Genomic DNA, 9,368 nt, shown 5'->3' with positions numbered 1-9,368 from the left:
ATTTACTCATTAAGTTTAAATTCCGCTTTGCATCTACTCCTCCGATCACTCTACATATTATCCATTGCATTGTTTTTGTTTCTTAGTTTACACCTATTTCTTTTTAATTCATCCCTTTAGTGTTTTAAACTTTGAATCCGTGCAGATTATATCTTGGAACATGCAAGGATTTAAATCCTCCTCTACCAGAAATCATCTTAGCGACTTAATTAGAGCTCAAAACCTTGATATTATTTTTGTGTGTGAAGTTAAATTAAGTCAAGTGAAAAATAAACCCCTCGTGAATCAGTTTCAATACCCAAATCATCCCTTCGTTGAACCATAATGTCTCTCTGGTGGTTCAATATTTATGTGAAAAAATGGTTTCTTAGGTGATGTAGTGGGAACTAGCAATAATATGTTTAATTTTCCCATTCAAACTGATCCTAGTAAGCCTGAAATTCTTCTCACTTGTATGTATGGTTTCTCTAACTACTCCAAAAAGAAAGAACGGTCCAATAGTCAACAAATTAGCAGAGCTAATAACTTCCATTGGATACTTTTAGGTGACCTGAATTTTTCACTTACTTGAAAATGGAAGTGGTGCTTCCTCTTCAAACGATGGGTGGGTAAATAGTATGGTTACTTCTTGTGGCATAGGAGACATTGGATTTGTAGTTAAAGATTATACTTGAATAAACAATAACCTTGGTACAGGTTCAAGAAGATCTAAAATAGACATGCTTTAGAAAATGGATATTGGAACATCAACTTCCCTAATTCTTCGAAAATAATTTGCGATTCCCAATTTTTATACTCCCATTGCTCCCGATGTTAGGTGACATCCTGGGCGGCCAACTCTTTTATTTTCCATTTCTTATAATTATTACCATATATTTTGATTTTCTTTCTTTTCTTTTCTCTCATCTTCTTCATCTTTGATTTGCAAACTAAAACTCCTCCTCCCATCTCTATACATATTCGATATTAGTTGTCAATCCTAATCATATCATCAGAACTTCATTTATTTTCTTCTTTAATTTTTAACCATATGTGCCAGTTCACCTAATTTTACTTTTTTATTAGCAATCAAACTGAATTATTTGTAGGGATAATCTATTGGGAAACTTAAATGAAATTTATGGCCGACGAAATCCTAATGTGCATTCTTTGGATAAACCCCTAACTTCACTTCATCTTTAATTGATATAGAGGAAATTTGGAGTTTAAATTTTAAGGACTATTGCATCCAAGATGTTAGTTCTTTTATTTTAAAGAAGGTTTCCATATTTCCAGTTCTTTTTCCTTTACTAAAGATGAATTTGCTTAACCAAAATCATCTTGGATTAGGATAATTATAAACTATGTTGCATCATGGATTCATCCGATAGCCTCGATAGGTCGTCATCAAATTTGATCATATCAACTCCTATAATTTTTAGGTTCTCCTTAATCTTTGAGAGGTTTTAGTACTACATAATTTTAATTAGGAGAAAAATAAATTATACTTTAGATATAAAAATAAATACATTTTGAAGTGATAGTGAGAAAGAGAGAACAACAATGGAAGAGAGAAGAAATTTTCTATTAACCATAGGAGAGAACCCCATTACATAGGTTTAGTGTTCTATTTATACAAGTAGAAGGGAAAACCCTAGTAGTCTAATGGACCGCACATCCCTATAACACTCCCCCTTGTGCGATTCAAAAGCGAAACTTCAAATGTGTTTCCTCGTTAAAAACCTTGACAAGGAAAACCCAGTGGGACAAAACCTTGAAGAAGGGAAAAGAGTACAACGTGTTGATAAAACTGGCCACTTCTCTTCGGAAAAACCTAAAATATAAAAACCCTGTGGGAAAAAGATAATTTCAATCGGAGAGTCATAAACCTAGCGTCGTTGTTGTCTCATTAAAAACCTTGCCGAGTAACAAAAAACCCATTGGGACAAAATAAAACTCGGTGAAGGGAAAAAGAGTTCAACAGACACTCGCTCCCCCTGATGTTGACATCATATCATTAGATACTCCCCCTGATGTCGACATCTCCCCCTGATTGCAGTCAAGGGAGTTCAGACAATTTCCTTAGTCCAATACTCTTTACGTGCTTTTCCAATAAGGACTTAGGAAGTGACTTAGTAAATAAGTCTGCCACATTCTCATCAGACGGTACTTTGTTGACTTAAATGTTTAAGAGACACTGTTGTTGCTGATTGTAAAAGAACTTTGGTGAAATATATTTTGTATTATCACCCTTGATATGTCCTTGCTTCATCTGTTCGATACTAGCTGCATTATCTTCATAAATGCATGTTGGCTCTTCAGTGGTGGAATTCAAACCTCGTCCCTCGAATATGTGTAATGATAGACTTTAACCATATGCACTCACGAACCGCTTCATGTAGGGCAATGATCTCTGAGTGGTTCGTGGAGGTAGCTACAAGAGTTTGCTTGGTCGATCTCCAGGATATCTCTGTGTTCCCTATGGTGAATACATAACCAGTTTGGGATCGAGCTTTATGTGGGTCAGAGAGGTACCCAGCATCAGCAAAACCAACCAAAACATTATTTGGGGTTTCAGTGTAGAGGGTTGATTTAGTAATCTTCCTTTCGTCCTCATAGGGATAAAATAGACCCATGTAAATGGTTCTTTTAAGGTATCTGAATATATTCTTTATAACATTCCAATGACGTTGCGTTGGCGCTGAGCTATATCTAGCTAACAAGTTCAATGAGAATGATATATCAGGTCGAGTACATTGTGCTAAGTACAATAATGCGCCTATTGCACTTAGGTAGGGAATTTCAGCTCCCAATACCTCTTCGCCATCTTCCTTTGGACGAAATGGATCCTTTTGTACATCTAAACTTCGACCAATCACGGTAGTGCTAGCAGGATGCACCTTGTCCATATTGAATTTCCTGAGTATCTTATGGACATATGCAGACTGGTGGATTATTATTCCACATGCTCGGTGTTCTAGCTCAAGTCCTAGACAAAACCGAGTTTTCCCAAGATCTTTCATCTCAAATTCAGATTTCAAGTAGCTCGCGGTTTCTCTTATTTCATCAAGAGTACCTATTATGTTCATATCATCAACATAAACAACTATAATTGCAAATCTGGAACTCGTTTTATTTGTAAATACGCAGGGGAATAACTCATTATTTGTATATCCCTTCCCAATCAAATAATCACTTAGACGGGTATACCACATCCGACAGTGTTTCAACTTAATCGAAAACGCACTCCGTGGTTTAGAGTTACTTGATTCGGGCAATGGAAGGCCATCAGGCACTTTCATGTATATCTATGAATCTAGATCCCCATAGAGATATGTTGTAACCACATCCATAAGTTGCATTTCAAGTCATCTGAAACTACCAAGCTAACTAAGTAGCAGAGCGTTATGACGTCCACTACGGGAGAGTACGTTTCCCCATAATCAATTCCAGGGTGTTGTGAGAAACCTTGCGTCACAAGGCGAGCCTTATACATCAAGACTTCATTCTTCTCATTACGCTTTCTGAAAAATACCCATTTATGTCCTACGAGCTTTACACCTAGTGGGTTAGCACTACCGCACCAAATACCCGTCTCTTTGCCAGTGAATTTAATTCTTCCTGGATTGCAAATTTCCATTTAGGCCAGTCTGCTCTTTTTTGACATTCTGCAATAGAGCGTGGTTCGATGTCATCATGCTCAATGATCTCTTGAGCAACAGTGTATGCAAATGCATCTTCAATCTGCGTGGAGGATCTTTCCATCAACACGTATGCACTCTCATAAACCATAGAGATTTCTTTGTTCTCTGGAATCATTTCAAACATCGGAGCATCCTCCAATATTGACTCATGGACATAACTGTAATCAGAGACAATTTCATGAGAGGGATTATCTGTATTGATGATTAATGGATCAGATTGTGCCTTACTCACTCTTTTCTTCCCTGGGTGAGTATCCATCGAACCAGGTGGTCTTCCCTTCTTCCTTTGGGGGGCCACGGCCTCAGATATACTTCCACCAAGTGTAGGTTTGACACCTCTATATAAGGTGCCTTTTCCCGTATCAGGGATTTCTAACCTTGCAGACACGTTTGCAGCTGGCATGTGTGATCTCGTCACTTTAGCAATATCAGTGAATGCATCAGGCATTGAGTTTGCCACATTCTGAAGATCAATAATTCTTTTCACTTCACTTTCACATTGTGAGGTGCAGGGATCAAGATGAGACAATGTGGGGGCACACCACGAAAATTTCTGTCGTTTCCTTATGAAATCCTTTCCATACCTCCCCCTAACAACGGGAAGGTTGCCTCATCAAAGTGACAGTCCGCAAATCTAGCGGTAAAGAGATCGCCTGTCAAAGGTTCCAAATAGCGGATAATTGTTGGGGATTCATATCCAACATAAATACTTAATCATCTTTGGGGAACCATCTTAGTACGTTGTGGGGCGTAATAGGCACGTATACAACACAACCAAAAATACGTAAATGTGAAATATCAAGCTCATATCCAGTTACCAACTGGTACGCAGAAAACTGTTGGCTAATAGTGGGTCTAAAGAGAATAAGTAATGCTGCATGCAATATGGCGTACCCCCAAGCAGTAATGGGCAGGTTGGAACGCATAACCAATGCCCTAGCTATCATCTGTAACCTATTGATGGTAGCTTCTACAATACCATTTTGAGTGTGTACATGAGATACGGGGTGCTCTACGTCAATTCCGATTGACATACAAAAATCATCAAATCCTTTATATGTAAATTCTCCAGCATTATATAGACTTGATTAGATAATCGGGGTGGTGAGCCCTCAAACCTATAATTTGTGCTAGGAGCTTTGCAAAGGCAACAATTCTTGTGGACAGTAATGAAACGTGTGACCAACGGGTCGAAGCATCTACCAGAACCATAAAATACATGAATCTTCCGCACTCTGGATGTATAGGTCCACAAATATCACCTTATATTCTTTGTAAAAATGGAATATTTTGTTTTGCATCTTTATGATAGGAGTGTCTCGCTCCTGTCTTTTCTAAAGAACAAGCTTTGCAAAATGAGTGGTGTGCTTTTGACAAAGTCCACGAAGTAGAATGAGATAGAGGTTGCACATTAGTTGCTTTAGATGGCAGTGGCTCGCAGACGTTGTTACTTTGCATTGTAACTGTCTTTTGTCTCATTTTAATTTTCATTCAAAAGAAAGGATGTCCGTGTGCGTTCTTTAAAACACGGATCATCATATCACGACCCGGGTGCCCCAAGCGGTCGTGCCAAAGCTTGTATAAGTCACTGTTCAACAATTCATCGTTGGTAACAATATGTGATTCGATAATCCGAATAGTAGTAGTGTACAAACCACTAGAGTAACTCATTAATTTCTCTAAAATGTGTTTTCTTCCACATGTATTAGAGATAATATTTATATACTCAATTCCATTTTCACAGTGAGTTTCCAAGTGATAACCATTTACACGGATATCTTTGAAGCTCAACAAGGTACGGTTAGCTCTTGGTGCATATAGAACTTCTGTGACTTTAATCATTGTGCCATTTGGAAACAAAAATTGAGCATTACCTCGCCGAATGATCACTTGTGATGATCCAATCATCGTAATCACAGAGGATTTATAAGGAATTAAGTCAACAAATAATTGCCTATTTCTTAAAATAGTGTGTGTGGTGCCACTATCAGCTAGGCACTCAATCTCTTCTGAGGATGACATTCCTTTTACGCAAACCAATGATTTGAACAAACAAAGGATAAATAAAGGTACCAAGATTAAACGCCGAAAGTGCTTTTCTTAAATTGATTCACCGATTTGATGTCAAAGAGGAGGAAGAAAAAAAAATATTCGTTGCAGGGTTAGAGCTCGTGCGAGATAACGTTTTGAAGTGATAGTGAGAAAGAGAGAACAACAATGTAAGAGAGAAGAACTTTTATATTAACCATAGGAGAGAACTCCATTACATAGGTTTAGTATTCTATTTATACAAGTAGAAGGGAAAACCCTAATAGTCTAATGGACCGCAGATCCATGGGCCATATGCCCTATAAAAATATAAAATATTTTTAGATCCCAATTTATAAAAAATAAAATAGTTATAAATAATGGGAAAAGTCCATGTGGCTGACACATTACATTGGGAGTAATGGGAGTACAAGAATTGGGAGTCACAAATCATTTTCGCTAATTCTTAATACTAGTAACTGATGCCATTATATCCAACTGTTTGAAACCATTTAAGTTTTCCCTACTTGGTTAAATGATGATTGTATTTTTTGTGTTTCTTTTATTGAGAATGCTTGGAATACTAGTGTTGCTGGCTCACCTGCTTTTCAGTTTGTTAAGAAATTACAAGCAACAAGAAAAAGATCTTTTTGAATGGAATAAAGTCCACTTTGGCAATCCTAACCAAAATGTTGATGACCTGTAAAAATAATTAAGTATTCTTTAAGAGAAACCTCCTAATGTAGAGAACCACAATGAGATAGTCAACAACAACAAAGAGCTAAGAAAGTGGCACAAGTGCAAGAATGATTTCGATCAAGAGAAATCTAGAGACCATTTCATCAAATACATGAACAACAACATCAAGGACTTTCACACTGATTCCATTCAAAACTATGACAATTAGTGGCTGCACACAAGGGAGGAAATAACTCAACACCTTACTTCTCGCTTCAAATATATAAGTACTTCTATTAACCCAAATTTGGATAAGGTACTGTTCTACCTTTTACGAACAATTATAACTGAGGAAAATAATGCACTGCTAATAAGAACTCTTTCTTGACACTCTTAAGAGTATAGAAAAATGGAGTGCATCAGGTTCAGAAGGTTTTCAGACAGGTTTTTACAAATGTCTGTGGAATATTGTTGGTGGGGATTTCTACATAATGGTGACAATATTTCTCCAATCAAAGCATATTCTCAAGAAGATTAAAAAAACTTACATCTCTTTCATTTCAAAGAAAAATAAGTCCATATGTGCAGTTGATTACAAACCCATTGGTCTGTGTAATACTTCTTATAAGATTATATTCAAGGTGATTGTTAATAGAATGAAACCAATCATGTAGAAAACTATATCTTCTTATCAAGCAACATATGTCTCTGGAAGGATAATTAGTGACAACACTGTTATTGATCAAGATATTATTCACTTCATGAAAAATAAAAGAGGGAAAATTGGTTGGATGGCTCTAAAACTAGACATGTCAAAAGCTTTTGACCGACTTGAATGAAAATTTCTAACAAAGATTCTTAAATACTTTGGGTCTTGTGAAGACTTCTTTGATCTGATTTATCAATGTATCATCATAACTTCCTTTCTGTAATGCTGAAAGGTTCTCCATGTAGATAATTTCTCCCTACCTCTTTATTCTTGCCATGGAATTTCTCTCTAGGCATCTCTCACTGCTGCTCAGCTGAACAACACCATTAAAGGTATTAAAGTGGGTGCTAATTCACCAGCCATTAATCATTTTTTTTTTTTGATGACTGCTTGATTTTCACTGAAGAAAATCTCTTTTCTGTCAATATTCTTTTGGAATTGCTTCATAATTTCAGCATTCAATCAGGGCAAGTAAGCAACTTTAATAAGTCTGCAATCCACTTCAGTAAGCACACTAAACCAGAAGTGGTAAAAACATTAACTCAAATTCTTGGAGTTAAGACTATGAACATAAAAGATCAATGGTTGCGCACCCGACTTGTTAGCAAATATTATTAATCCTTGTAGTGACTACATTGATCTTAATTTGATTTTCTTTTGAAAAAGAAAGTGTCTATAATTTCATTGTAAAGTGAATGATTATCTAGTTGGCCTTTTAGGTTCCAAAAGTTTTTGGAGATTTGTTTGCATATTTTCAATGTTTTTGGTTTTAACATACAATTTTTTTTTGTTCCAAAAGTAATCTATGGTTGATTGGGAAATATGAATGTTTATTTAGACTGCGTATTTTTTTATGTCAAAAGGAATATTTCATAATGAGTATATGTCCTTGAATACATCGGATAATACTTTACGAAACTTGAAGTTTTCGTATATGTGATAAAAAAAATTCCACCATGATCAGGGGGAGAGTATATACCACTAGATGTTGGGTTAATTAACTTGAACGTTATATCCATCTCTATTGTAGCATGATCCAATTGAAAAAGAGGCTGTCATTTTTTTTATAAGAGTTTACCTGTTGAAAGGCAAATACAATCACATATAACAATAAGTAGCGTTTTAGAATAGGATGCGGATAATGCTCCAACTGAGTCTATCAAAACAAGATCCACATTCTTATAGTTCATATCTCCTCAATGAAAGATGGAGAGATTATAATGTTCGTGATCGCTGGTACCATATGCATACACTTGAGAATTTTGTGGGATCATAGTAAGCTAAATATGTTGAATATTAATTTATAGTAGCTACTGTAATAATAAATGATAGTGGTCCCTCTCTACATAATGATATAGACATATATGATTTGTTGGCATACAATCCAAATTAGATTGTATTAATATCTCAATTAACTCAATTTTGAATCCGAGACTTACACCTTGAAATGTCTAAACCTATTAATTACAGGTTATTGTAGTTATAATGCGTTATACGAGAAATATGCGTGTTGTAAAAATGATTAGGGGGTTTTATTTTTGCTCAAACCTTAAGATTAGTTCAATGATTGTTCTCCTTATATATTGCATTTAGCGTGGTAGTCCTTGAAGGACTCATGTGATCGGGGAACTTATTCGAATTCGTAATCCTTAAAGGATTCAAGTTATATTCAGGCAGACACCAGACTCGATTGTGCCAGGTTTAACAATCCTTTATGTGTTTTTTAGAAATCTGGTATAAGAACATAAATCCGAGTTAATTAGTTGATGATTTCAACTTTATAGGTCTCTTGAGGAGTCCTTAAAATATTCAAAATCCACGTTTTAGAAGCATAAATTCTATTTTTTTCCTTTTTTCTTTCTTAAGTCTCCAGTTAAATTATGCTAGCTTAAACTCGTCTTTGAGATAGACTAAAGGTATTATTTTGATGCTTGTCTTCCGTGAAACTCATATAGTTTGGTTAGCATCCATATTTACGTCAAAAGTTGTACTCTTTTCACTTCGTTTCAGGTTTTGTCCCATGTGGTTTTCTTGAAAAGGTTTTAACGAGGCAATATCTTGTTGACGTTGATTTTTTTCTTCAAAATGTTGATATTTGTGCTCTTTTTCCTTCGTCCAAATCTTTTCCCATCAGGTTTTATTGGCAAGGTTTTAGTGAGGTAATTTAATTCTACATGGTTGACATCCAATGGGGGTTGTATAAATTTAGGTTATTTGATGGATAATCACCATTAGCTAGGTCATTTTGTTTGACCAAATCAACAAAACAA

The sequence above is a fragment of the Papaver somniferum genome, chromosome 6 (genome assembly GCF_003573695.1).
Source record: "Papaver somniferum cultivar HN1 chromosome 6, ASM357369v1, whole genome shotgun sequence".
In the NCBI taxonomy this organism is placed as follows: domain Eukaryota; kingdom Viridiplantae; phylum Streptophyta; class Magnoliopsida; order Ranunculales; family Papaveraceae; genus Papaver; species Papaver somniferum.
The sequence above is the reverse complement of the archived record's forward strand: the minus strand, read 5'-3'. Positions refer to the sequence as shown.